The sequence below is a fragment of the Bemisia tabaci genome, chromosome 5 (genome assembly GCF_918797505.1).
Source record: "Bemisia tabaci chromosome 5, PGI_BMITA_v3".
NCBI lineage: Eukaryota > Metazoa > Arthropoda > Insecta > Hemiptera > Aleyrodidae > Bemisia > Bemisia tabaci.
In genome coordinates, this window is record NC_092797.1 from 1206868 (window position 1) to 1220300 (window position 13433).

The 13433-nt window shown below is 35.0% G+C and overlaps 1 protein-coding gene across 13 annotated transcripts in view; it reads left to right on the top strand.

Annotated features, from left to right (window-relative positions):
* The window catches only part of shep (RNA binding motif single stranded interacting protein alan shepard), a 121693-nt gene extending 109131 nt beyond the window's left edge, over window positions 1–12562 (top strand). For all 13 annotated transcript variants that reach the window (XM_072301055.1, XM_072301062.1, XM_072301063.1 and 10 more), the window contains one exon: window positions 933–12562. The gene's annotated coding sequence lies outside the window, so the exon portion shown is untranslated. The remainder of the gene's footprint in view (window positions 1–932) is intronic.
* The last annotated feature ends 871 nt before the right edge of the window (window positions 12563–13433 follow it).

Sequence of the window (13433 nt, forward strand, 5' to 3'; positions counted from 1 at the left end):
TTGAGAAGAACATTGTTACTTTCTAGTCTGCAATAACACTATTCGTCTCGCATCAAGTACAAGTAGCTTCGAAGGAAGACCGTTACTTCACCTCAACTACATTGCACACTCCCAGTTTATTTTCAACATATTGACCTTTGGCCATGCAGAAGATTTTGTCATAGCATGTTTCTGTTGAAAGTTGTCAAGAAATTTTATTTTGTTGCAAATTACTCCCCCATTTAAATTATTTCATTGATTTGAAGTTTGTATGGCTAACTCTTCTGAGAAGTTGAGGAATTTTGTGTCAAGGAACTAATGTAATTTAGGGATGGGGTGACCGAATGAATCATAAAGTTCGAAAACTATCCAACAAAAGGGGAAAAGTGCAAAAAACGAAAAATACTAATCGGAGTATTTTGTTTTTAGTGATTTAAAAATGATTTCAGAGTGTATTGTTAATCCATCATAGAGAGACTAATGAAGGGATTTTAGTGACCGGGAAAGTCAAGGAGGGAAAACCCATATCGGGGGCAGTCACGAACTCCCCTTCAAGATCCTTGTTTTTTTTATAACTTGTTTTTATAACTTGTTTTTATAACTTCACAATGCTTCAGTACTGAGCTTTGCAGCACTGTCTCCCAGTCTGTAATGATTTTTCCCTCAAAAATTTGAGCCCTCATAAATTCGTCCTGCTATTTTGCGCTGCAAATTTTGTTTATTAGACACTCTCGTAATAGATCTACGTCATCCTCTAAGTATACGGAAAAATGTTTAGAAAAAAAAAAATCAAGTTTATGTTGCGTTGGGTCCTAAAAACCATTTCTCTGCTATGAGATGTTTTTTCAAATTTTCAAAGTTAGGTCGTTTTCGACCTGAATGATACAATTTTCTAGAACACTGGCGAAGCTTTGAGATGATGATGGTATAACCGTTTGTGCTTTCGGTTGCAGGGGCTCTGATTTTGATCTGTGGTCGTTGATTATTCTGGGAGCAAGGTTTGAGCCATAAACGATTGGATAGAATCATCACGCAATGATGTCTTGTAAAAAGGTTTATTTTTCTTTCTTTCTGAGAAATTGAGTTCTCAACTTAACTCTGCTTCCACAAGTATTATTTGTAATTTTCTCGAGACTCAATTTGTTGACCTTAATTCGTACTATTGTCAGATTTTCTATAAGAACATTCTCTCCAAGTGATAATTTCGCTAACTTATTTTCTATTCTTAGTATTTCAAATATCTCTCAGTTTAATTCTACTCCTTCCTTTTTCCGTCACGTATTCCTTTTATTTCCAAAAGTTCTTTCACATTGAAAGAGAAGTCAGAGTATGAGTGTGGAAGTTTTAATGTAGAAATTGAAATTTCTACGTATGTACAGACCGCTGGTATTATTTATGAAAATTCTGTCTTTTCGATAGGAGATAACGTTATAGACTTTAGCAAATTTTATTACTTGATTACTGAAAATTTTGCGGTCAACAATTAAGTTTAAGTTTTGTTTAAGTTAGGTGTAATTTGATGACCTAATCTCAGTCCCCTTTCCCGAATCCTTGTTTAGCATGTCTTATATTCCAACCAACGAATTTCACAACTCACTCAAGTTCCCAAGCGTGTGCTGTGCATGTGTCTCGTCCTTTTTCCTTGCAAAATGCATTCACTCGCAGTTACTTTTTTTATATTTTTCTTCTCAACTTCTCTTTTGTAACCATTATCTAAATTTTTTATTGTTTCATTATGATGAAAGAACCTTTATGATATTTGTTGAGTATGAGCCTCCTCACTGTTTTTTGGAAGGTTATTCCCAGAATTTGAACTAGTCCTCGTGAATTTTTTCTCTTTTTTTTTCAAAATTAAGCAATTACAGTACATTTTGTATTTTTATCTTGTAATTTGTGACACCTGATCGAAGCTGCAGGCCGGTTGAGCTATTCAGATTCAATGTTTGTCTTGTGCATGTCTTGTTAATCCTAATTTCACTCATGTGTCCTTATTGTTTCTAAGATACTTTCAGTGTCCTAAAGTGAAATCCAAATGTCTCCCAAAAGTCTTTTACTTTAGGCAGCACAGTTAAACATGTTTTGTAGTCTTTCACTCAGGTTCACTCTCCAAGTGAAGCTTCTTTGACTTTCCAAAACTAAAGAGTTTTACCATCCTTTGTTTTTTTACTACAATTCAGAATAAATACAAAACTTTCGTCAAGTTGCTTCTGTGTTCCTTTAATGAAAGTTCAGACTTAGAAATTCTACCTTCCTCTTGAACATGACATATCTTCCAACACTTAATTTGAGCACAAAAAACTCATCAAATCTTTCCCTTTATCCTCCACTCCAACCGTCATCTTACTTACATTGCAAGCTGTCAATGGATCTTTGTTCAAAACCTCTTTACTTACATCTTACCTTCTTCATTTTTAAATGAATCAATTTTATCAGCCGCAATCTCCTTTTTTTCTGAACCTCACTGTGTATCCCTTTTAAAACTCATTAATTTCCCCACGAGTGAAAGAAAATTTAGAAAGGAGCTATAAAAAAATTTGAAGAAGTCTCTGGCATGAATTCGGAAGGTACCTTGTGGTTATACAATTATGAATCCATACAAAACTATAGCCTGCGTTTTGGCATCCATGTAACCTTGCCTTGCAAAGGATTGTTTTTGAAAGGTACATCTGAGCAACATCTGCCTCTGACAAACAGCATCTGAGACGAAATGAGTTTGGATGCGAAGATATCTCAACCTCTAAAACCTGCATCGCCTCTAGGCAGAGATCTGAGTTTCAGTAACCATCCTTACTCCATTTTCCTCCTTAAAAAATTGGGAACCTTACACACCTACATTCATGAGTAATATCACATCTGGAGGTCAAAAGTGTTAAGAGATTTTTGTGAAGATTTTATGCAAAGACGAGAAGTGGCGTCCTTAAGTTTACTCAGACTTTTTCTGCTTATCAATTAAAATCTCATTTTCCCCTTCAATGGAATTGTGTACAGGCAACAGCAGCCTCCTTTGAACAAAATATTTTGAGTGTCAATCAAGAGCTAATTCTAGTAGAGTAATATGATATGGCCTAAGTGAATTTTGAGCAATCAGTAATAACTAAAATATGAAAGTTATGTTTAGGATTCCCTTTTCCTAATCTCATTTATGATAGGCGGAACGTCAAATTGGACATTAATTTTGACATTCGTAGTTTTGGAATTTTAGGTAATATTCCAAGGAATATTTCACGGTACTTATGATGACTTCCGCTTTTTTCTGGTGTGTCTCGGAACTAGCTTTCTGCAGGCCTTCTCTATTTTTGCCTTAATATTTAAGTTACATGGATGTTTAGAACAACATCTGCTCAAAGATTTTTAGGCCTTGTCCTGGATTAGCCTGGTAGTCATCCATCTAATCATAATTTTACCATACTTGAAGTGCTTGGTGTAGGAACCGTATTTCTTGGTTGCAGTTTGTCAGAATCTCTGTTGCTATTCAATTTCTTAAGATCATTATGTAAGTATAAAAAATAATGGGTAAAGGCCTGGAAGATACACATTATTCTGCATTGTTTTTGAATGATTGTCATATAAGTGGAGATTCTGGAAGAACACAGCTGAGAACTGCCCTTCCCCTACATCCAGCATCTCAATTACGTAGTTTTCAAAATGTTGACCTGGAGTGGTTGACGCTATTCACCCAATGCTGTCGATTTCCTCATTTCGGTTTCACGCTCTCATACAACAACTTTACTTTTTGATCAGTTTTCCAAGGTGGGAGCAAAACTGGGGCTTTGCTTACCTTTGTGAGTTTACATCGAATCATTCTAGCGCTTTAACTTTCTAGCATCCTTGAAATTCATTTTGCAATTATCAGTTCATCTTCACCAAAATTGGAGTCAGTTTTTCTACTGCAGAAGGCGAGGTTTTTGAATTCTATTTGTAGCCACCAGAAATTACAAGGAAGATAGACCTAAAGCGTGGAGAATTGATTGAGGTCAATAGCGAAACATTTTTTACAGAAAGAACTTCTTTGATTCAACAAAATATGACCATATTCTCTTCAACAATAGTGCCGTAATTAATTGAGTTCATTAAATGGTTTTCCAGCTGAAAGTGTCTGATGCTTTCTGCCTTCAAATTTTTGCTTAAGCAGAAGCACCCAATTTCCATGAGCTTGCTTAAACATAAATCTGGGAGGTTAAATGAAGAATCTAGGATCTCTAATATCAGTAAATTTCATAGAAATTTACTCTGCCATAAAAGCAGAATACAGAAAACTTGAGAATTTCTAGAGAAAAGAAACTATGTTTAAGAACAGCGAACATACTGTGTTATTAGCTCCATTGCCTGGCTTCCACTATTAAGAGGGAATCCAGGCAAGCGCATTTCAGTATGAAATTTTGCAAGTTCCTCTTCCCATTTGTATTTAGTTCAAGGTAACCGTTTGATATCTCACCACGAAATTTGAATTTATATTTCTCTCTACAGTGTGGTTTCAAGTTCATAGAATTTTGTTCAAAAACAGCTTAAGTTTAAAAGAAAATTTCGGCAAAATTTCAGAGGCATGTCACCTCAGGAACCCTGACCTTAAAAGTTTGTATGAGTTTAAGTTTCCTCCGACAGCAAGCTAATTTTGCACCAAGTGCCGGTAAAAATGTTTCAGAATGCTCTAGGAATAACTTGACGTTTGTTAGGTAGTATTTCCCCTCTGAAGGAAGTAAGAAAAAACAAAACTTAGGATATGAGGGCTCTTTAAGGTCTGGTATGTTATGGATCCCTCTCGTTCTCGCCTTAATTTTTCCATTAAATCTCTGCCACAAAACCCATGAAGTACACACGATTTACAAATCGAGTTTTTTGAATAGTAACTTTAAAAAAAAGAAAATATCACTGTAACTCACATGAGACGACATTGGTGTTAATGATTATGGCTGATGGACTGTGTGTATGAGGGCTCATTGCGTAGTGCATTTTGTTTTTCTAATTTTGTCACGTACAAAGTGCTCCTTCTTTATGAAGTATATAAGATTTTGGTTAGTGTTCAATTTAAGCCCCCTCCCTCAGTTTTGTGAAAGAGGCTCTAATTCCATCTCCTGAGAGCAACATATTACTAATGAACACCCTTACCCTTCATCAGTTGCAAATGTTATCAAAGAATGGAGAGGGTCCAACCTCTTTAGTCTGACCTAAGCGATCAGTTAACAAACTTTTCTGCAAATTCAATTACTTAATTTCCTTTCATCCTTTTATATGCCTTATTCCATAGGAACCTACTTGTGGCAAAACATCAAGCAAATACAGTGCCAGCAAAAAGCATGGCTTGTTTTTGATTTTCTTAATTTTTCTTAATGGAGTGCAATTGAACTTAGGTTTACTTAGGTTGAACTTAGGTTTGTAATTGAACGTAGGTCCTGCTCTTGGCCGACAAAAAGTCAAAATCCAAGTTGTAATATGCCACAACTTTTTGTTTTTTTCCAGCCTGTATGTCAATCTCCTACTAAAGCACTGAGTTTACATGATGAACAAATAGAAACGTTAAGTTCTTAATCCTGGAGTGGACGTATTTGTGTCAAAAGGAGCTATGCCCATAGGGTTCGGGTGCAACATAGTTTCTTTTTCCATAAATACATCCAAATGAGAGTTGAATTTGACTGAATACTTGTTGAATTTTTCTGCATATGTGTGTAAGCATTTCTAGTGCTACCTTATTGTTATCATTGAACTTGAAAGTGTTCTCCTCTCTGTATATAGTATGCAATTGTCTTTACAAACAAGTTGTGATATTAGTACATTGTGTACTCTTAGCGTTTTGCATACCTCTACAATTATAGGGTTTTTATACGAAAATTCCTTTTTATTCATTTATGAACTAGAACATTCAAAATATTCGCAGGATTTAATTGCATGTGTAAATAAGAACATTGTAAATTCGTGTGTAAAGTTTTTCAGGCATGTGTTTGTATGAAACTGTAGCCAAACTCCTAAACTGACTGAAAAATAATCCAATCACACATGTGGATGATTCGTTGCCTCTTTTCTTTTTTTTTCTTCCTTTTTCAAAAGAATTCCAGTTTTCTCCCTCCCTTAGTTGTATTGCGCTTGTCAACTTAATTTTCTAATTGTAAAATACGAAGAGGATGAAATAGAGATCCTTCTGAAAAGTTGAACAGTCAATACAAAACATTTAACTTGATAAAAAATGTGAACTTGAATAATCACCTGGATAAGTTTCTTTTTTGCCGTGTTAGCCTCCCAAAATTTAGTTTCTCCAAGGAGGCTATGGAGAATTTTACTACACAATCTTGAATCTTCTGAAAATGTCGAAAATGATAGTTAAAGGAGAAATGTTTAAATGCTAAAAATAGTTTTAATGTTGATTACTGTGCAAGTTTGAAAACCTTAATAATAATATTCGAAGATGCCAGACTGTATTGGTGCATACTTAAAAAGGATTCTGTGTATCTATCGGTTCACCTGACTTTACAAAAAATGTTTTTTTAACTCACTCATATCTCTTCATTTGTTGTGAACCAAAGATGCAATGTAGGCTGTGATGTCAGCGCTGAAACAGGTCTCTATGGACACAATTTTAAGTTGATCGACAGGAAGGGAGGGATCAAGAGCCAGAAGAACAATTTCTTTAAGGAAAGCTTCTCCAAAGTTCTGTTTTACAAGAACTGACGACTGTAGAGTGAGCTCAACTTCAGTTTTAACTGCATCCGAGCAGCAGTTCAAACCTGGTCTCACCGTGCTAAAGTTTAGCGCAAAAATGTAAAAACTTAACTTAATCTAAAGGGTGGAGAAATGTTAGGAAGGAATCATCAAAGGCACTGTATTGTGAGTCCCAATGCTCTGTCGTTCTTTTATCAAAGCAATCTTAGGAAGTGAGAACATGGTATCCTGTCAACTCAGCGGGTGGCTCCATTAGATTACTGCCAGAAAATTATAGACCAAAACTTTTAGTAAATTTAACTATGTAGCATCACAGTTAATAACAGCTTAGAACTGGAATGAAAGAAAGTATTTTCTCCTCCTCTCCTGGATTCTTGTTCAACTGTTTTGAATGTTAAAAACAAAGTCTCAGATTTGTCTTGAAAATGATAGCTCTGTCCGATGTGTGATTGTATTTCTATTTTTGTTATAAAATTAGACGAGGAAAGTGACCATGCAGTCCCAGAAGTTATTTATTTATTTTCTTTTTAAGTGAAGAAGCACTGAAAAGCAATTGCTGTCTTGGCAGTTTGCTGTAATCTTTCCCAGTAGGATTGTTTTTTTAGCCGAATTTCCATTAAAATGGCAACTACTTGAAGCAACGAAAATTGAAAAGCGCTATGCATAAGACCTCATGGGAGCAACATATCTTAATTAGGTAGGAAACTGTAACGGTTATAAGAGTGTAATTTTTTTTCCCCTTTGAAGTTTTACCACAAAAAATCATTGAAAAGTGACTAATCTTGACTTTTGAGCTTTTGTCCAGGAGTTCACTCCTACTCCCCCAGGAGGTGTGAAGAGGAACAATGCCGCTTATCAAGAGTTCAGAGGTAAAACATGATTGAATGTTGTACATGAATCTATGTTGAGAAATAGAAAATGCGTTTTAACTATGGAGCACGAAACAATCGTTATTTTAGAAAATTGTTAAGAAATAATAGAAACCTTTCAAATGATTAGGAAGGTTTGTGTATTTTCATCCCAAATTCCCTTTCCACTTTCAAACAATCAACTTCATCATTTTTCATGATGATTCTGCGTTAAGAGGGATTTCCAATGATGAACATAGCTTACCTGAGTAACAGAGCTAGAAAGAAAATTGGAGGAAGACTCACTCGATTTGATGGAAGAATCTTCCTAAATAGAGCAACGTAACTAAGTAGCGATACAACATGAGCATTCAGCCTCTCTATTAAAAAGCCGTTTCATTGATCACAAAACCAGTCATAGTGATGCTACTCAAGAGGAAATGAAGGAGCTCTATAACGTGTAACTACTGAGTAATTGGGGTGAACAAAAATACACTAATGTGTTTAAAAATTGGGGTCAACAATAATACATGAATATTTTGAAAACAAATCATGTGCTTCCTCTCATATTTATTATCATGCCAGTAAAAATGTTGGAGATTTTTTTCCAAACATGACAGTCATAGTGGACAAGGTAATGATGCTCTCAAGGCAAACGGTTAGGATACATCAGAAAACCTGCACTGAGAAACCGCAAGAATACGTTTATGAGACGCTAATCTTATTTTAATCCTTCATAAGCAGAATATAAGTGCATTTGGGTAATCTGTTTTAATGAATGTGATGTGTTTATAATTATCGTCTCACCGTAATTTTCTAAAGTTTGTAAGACTGAGCTGCTTGTAGCAATGACCTTTTTTTGTATTCCACCAACCATTCAAATCTCTGGATTGCATCAGTGCACTAACTTCGTAACGATAGGGATCTTGTTTCATCTCGGATCCACCCACCCCCGAAATCAATGCGGTGTTTGCGCCAAAATGATCGGACGAAGTACTCTCCATTTGTTCTTTACGAACTTTTGACAACCTTGCAAATTTATTTTTAAAGAAAAGTAACAAACCAAAGAATATTTTTAGGCAAGCATTTATGAGTTTCAATTTCGTTTCCAGTAAAAGGTTTATATGTCAATGGAAACAACAGTATTTTTTGCTTTCCTTGATCTTGAATTTTCTTAGTGAGCCTAGTGCACAATTTTTTCATCAAATGATTATAACAGGGAGAAGAATCATGGTACTATGCGTTTATTGCGAGTTATTTACATGCTTAGAATGGTGGCATGCTTACATGCTGAAGGCCTTTCGGCCTCTCAAGGCCATCTTCAGAGCAATGTAGAACAAATATAATTGAAAAATAACTACGTACCAGTGTCTAACAGATGAACGAATATTAACTACATGGCAGATGAATGGTATTAGCAAACAAAGTGGCCAGTGCACAATCAGGTGATGTGATATTAGTGATAACACTGCTGCACTAACAGTGCTGCAGACTGTGGTTGACCATAGAACTGTTATCTCGTTGTCACTAATATCACACCACTTGATTGTGCACTGGCCACTTTAATTTGCTGATACTGTTCATATGCCATGTAGGTAGTTAATATTTGTTCATGTAGTTAATATTCGTTCGTCTGTTTGACACCTATATGTAGTTTTATTTTTCTATTATATTTGTTCTATATTGCTCTGAAGATGGCCCTGATAGGCCGAAAGGGCCTTCAGCTTATACGCATGTAAATAACTCGCAATAAACGCATAGTACTATGACTCTTCACCCTGTTATAATCATTTAACTAAGGCACTACTCTTCCTCTCTACTCTAAAATGTTTTAATTTTTTCATCCTGTCATGAAAGTGCTAAAATTATCATGGGTCAATTCCGTCTTGAGCGTAAAGACCTCTACGATCCCAGGTTGTTACCAATACAAGAGGTGTGTGAACCTAAACCGGCTTTCTCTTTTAACATTGTAGAGATGTTGTCAGACAATGTGACGGTTGTTTACTTTCTATTTGCAAGAGGCTGCTTTGTAGTCGTCCAATAGCCATCCAGGATTGACAATCGAAAGTAGACAAATACCACCTTATCTGACAAAACCTCTAGGACACAAATTAGGCAATAACTAAGTTAAGTATTTTGAGATTATTGTATTACCAGATGAAGAATAAGTTGACGACAAAGCTCAAATTGTGTTTACCAGGATTGAAGGGTAGCAGGCCTTGATTTTCTTTGATACCTGTATTAGCATAATGGCTCTTTTGTCAAGAATAAATTTACATCATCAGTTAGTCAGCTGGCATTCCCATATGACATAGAAAAATGTAATAAAGTTACAGAATTCCAAACAGGACAGTTAATAACTTGCTTGGTAGCAAGAAATAGGTACTCAGCAGTCCTTCTCAAGACAAATAACCGAGTAGGCAGTCAAGAGAAGTCATTACACATCCAATTATCTCAATGTATTTACTATCGTCAGGAACCAAATGCACCCCAGCACATTTTCTAATTAGGCACGAGGTGATTTGATGATTGTCTAACTTAGACCAACCAATCCAAGCCAAAATGCTCAGTTCACCCATGGGTATGTCATTAGAGGAACTCCGGATAAAGGAATCCAAACACTAAAATTTTATGAACTTTACTGAGATGTTTTCATAGTTCATAAGCTGACTTACATTTGGACAGTGGTTAGCAGAGAAAAACCGTTTCCTTTATAATGAGTTCACAATCGTACAACTTTTCGTTTTTCTGGAAATAGCCCCAAAATTTGAACAGTTTTTTAATTTTCCTTCGAAAAAAATTTAGTTTCACATGAAACGAATCCTGTAAGTTTCATTATTATACATTTATTCAAGTTTCTTTACGGTGAAGAAGTTGCACGATTTTGAAAACACTGCAGTGAACTCGGTTCCCTCTTGCTGAACGCTGCCTATTTGTGCTGATCATTGTGCCATTGGCATAAGAACTAGGTAAGCTGAAAAATAGATTGATGATAATGAATGTGAAGTAATTATTTTTACAGTCCTGACTCACTGACGCTGTAATCTTGGCAAAAAAGAAACCCAATTAGAAAGTTTTTTTTTTTTTTTTTTTTTTTTTTTTTTTTTTAATTTGGGTCCTTATGACAAATAGTTTGATTTGTACATGGGAACTTCCATTTATCCTCTAGATATGATTGGAAATTCGGTTGAGGAAACAGTTCCGGCTAAAGAGTCCTAGAAATTAACCTTCTGTTCTTATATCATAACAATGAAAGAACCTAGGTTATTTTTTTATGTGAATTTGTACATTTCTTATATATTTTTAACAACTCCACCTGTGGTTGAGGTGTTATCTAAGCTCTTTGTAAATTATCTTAACTTCTTCACTTTCCTATTTTCCTGTGTTTCTTAACCTAGAGGTTCCTTTTCTTCCTTTTTGAAAATTCCTATTCATTTCCTCTCGTTCATGTCAGTTTGTAAAGAACTCTATAATTGTACATACACCTGTTTGTTGGGGGAAAAAAAATAGTAATTCCAAATTACAGTCAGTAATTCTTTTTTATTCCCGATTTTTACCCACCCTTCTTTTTTTTAAAATCAACCGATAGTTTGATTCGTAGTTTGTAAGTATCTAATTTTAGTTGTTAAGTCTAGGTTAATTGTTTGAGGTTTAAAGAAAGCTAGCTATCTTCCAATTAGAAAGGAGAGAAAAAGGAGGAAAAAAATGAGACTAGTTTCAAGATTTTACTTTGTTTAGGTAATGTTAAGTCGTAAATAATAATTTATTCGTAGATGTAAGTTTTTACAAACTGATTCATTTGAAATTATTTTTTTAAAATTGTAAAAGTTTGAGATAACACATTACTTACAACTTATCATGTGATTGTAGAGTTGTAAAATGACCCCATCACTAGAATTTATTAGATTATTTTTTCATTTCATCTTTATGGAGTGAGCAACTGACTGTGCTTCCGTTCATTTTTTAATGCACTATAACATTGATTTTTAATATACTTAAAGAACATCAGATATAATGGACTCATAGAAGCGTGTATTTTTATAAAAGTTTAAGTGATTTGTTGCTCTTATTTTTCCAGCCACAGCAACAGAATCTCCTCTAATTCACAAAGCAAGTTTTTTTTAGATTCTATCAGAATTTTTAATCGCTCTTCTCTGTACATTTGTGTGGATATCTGTCACTCAGGCTTGCAGCGAGTCAAACAAAGTTCGATCATGTCTCATAGGCAGCACAAATGTCCCCTCTCCTCCTGAGTATCATCAATGAATATCTAGTTTGATTTTTCCTTATGCGCTAATAAGATATGATTTCTAGTTACCATACCTATCATTTTGACAACATACAATAGCAGAAGGCACCTGATTCGACAATTGCATTTCGATGTGTGAAAAAGGTAGATTACCGATTGTGAAAAAATTCCTTTAGTATTGGAAAAATTCTGAGATTGATGAAGAATACGAGCCCCTATGGAAATTATCGTTTCGGATATCTACTTCAATTCCTGAGTTCCCTGAGTCAAGGGAAATGTTCAATACTCTCAATGCGGGAAATATGAATAAACTGTATAGACTGAAATCTTGTTTTAGGGATTTGCTTCTGAAAATGGAATGAACATAACCTAGGTTTATTAACTGACCCAGGTCTTGGACTAAAAATGTCAAGAAAAGATGAAAAAAAGAATAATTGATTAGATTTTAAGAATGGGGAAAAAGTGACGAATGTAGGATAAAGAAAAAAGTTTTTTACAACAGGCAATAATTCCATGTAAATAAAGCCTTGTCCTTTAAAAACTTTTTTTTCTTGTTTTTATATTTGAAATTACTTTCTGTAAATTTACTTAAGTTTTTTGCTCAGTTCTCGATGTTAATAAGATTTCTTTAGTATCTTTCATCAAGGGCTGAAGTTTTAGGTAGGTAGTATATAATTTTTGGCTAGCTTACTCCCTCTCCTTCCTCCACTGAGTCACAATTTACATTTCTAATATTGTACTCTTTGGAATGAATTTAGTTGATGATTTTTACTCTTATATTGTAAAGATAAAATGTTAAATAAAACAATAAATTGTTGTTTGTTCTTTAAGGCAAGTTAAGTTTTCTCATTTCCCCACAGCTCCTGTGATTTAACTCTTAAGTACTGCCCACAACGGCAATATCATATGCAAATGCATCTCAACAAGAAAGTGGTAGGCTCTCAGATGTCAAACAACTGTAAGAAAATCAATTTCAGTTACATCTAATCCTCAGGACCCATCCAAAAGACCTCTGACACTCAATAGGCCTGTGGGGGGTCCCAAAATAGACGTAGAAGTTTAGACAGGCTGGATAATTTTTTCCATTTTCCTCTCCAACAAACGGTTTAGGAGATTAGAGGACTACGCGGCCCAACCCCCAAAGGCGCTCCGCGCCATCAAGGGGCCCTACAGTGAGGCATCCTTATGGACGATGCGGACAAAAATCGGTAAAAGACACTTCAAAGAGTGAAGACAGCATAGCACCGGCATAGGAAAACCCTTTGGCACTATCAAAATAAAACACTCAAGGAAGAAGAAAATATTATATCTCAGGATTTTTTTGCGTATTTTGCGAGAGAAGTTCATTTAAGATGGGCAACCTCGAATTATCCCTATGTTAACAAAGTAAAAGCAACTTAAAACACCCAAACTTTAACTTCAAATACCTCCGATAGTCGCAAGAAGTCGCAAAATCTTTTTGGTGGAATTGAAGTTTGGTATGTGAGGATTAAGAAAATGTCAATCACCCAGCGCATTTTGCGTTTCAAGCGAGAAATCTTCATTTAAAGTTGACGTCTTTCTTCCGCGTATTTCTTATGGACCAATGATTCTTGACCCATTTTCCGCCCACTTTCCATCTAAATTTCATGTAGTTTTGAACGAAAAATTTGGAAATGAACCATCATTGTGAGTCAGTAATATCTTTAAGATGACAAACTCCAAAA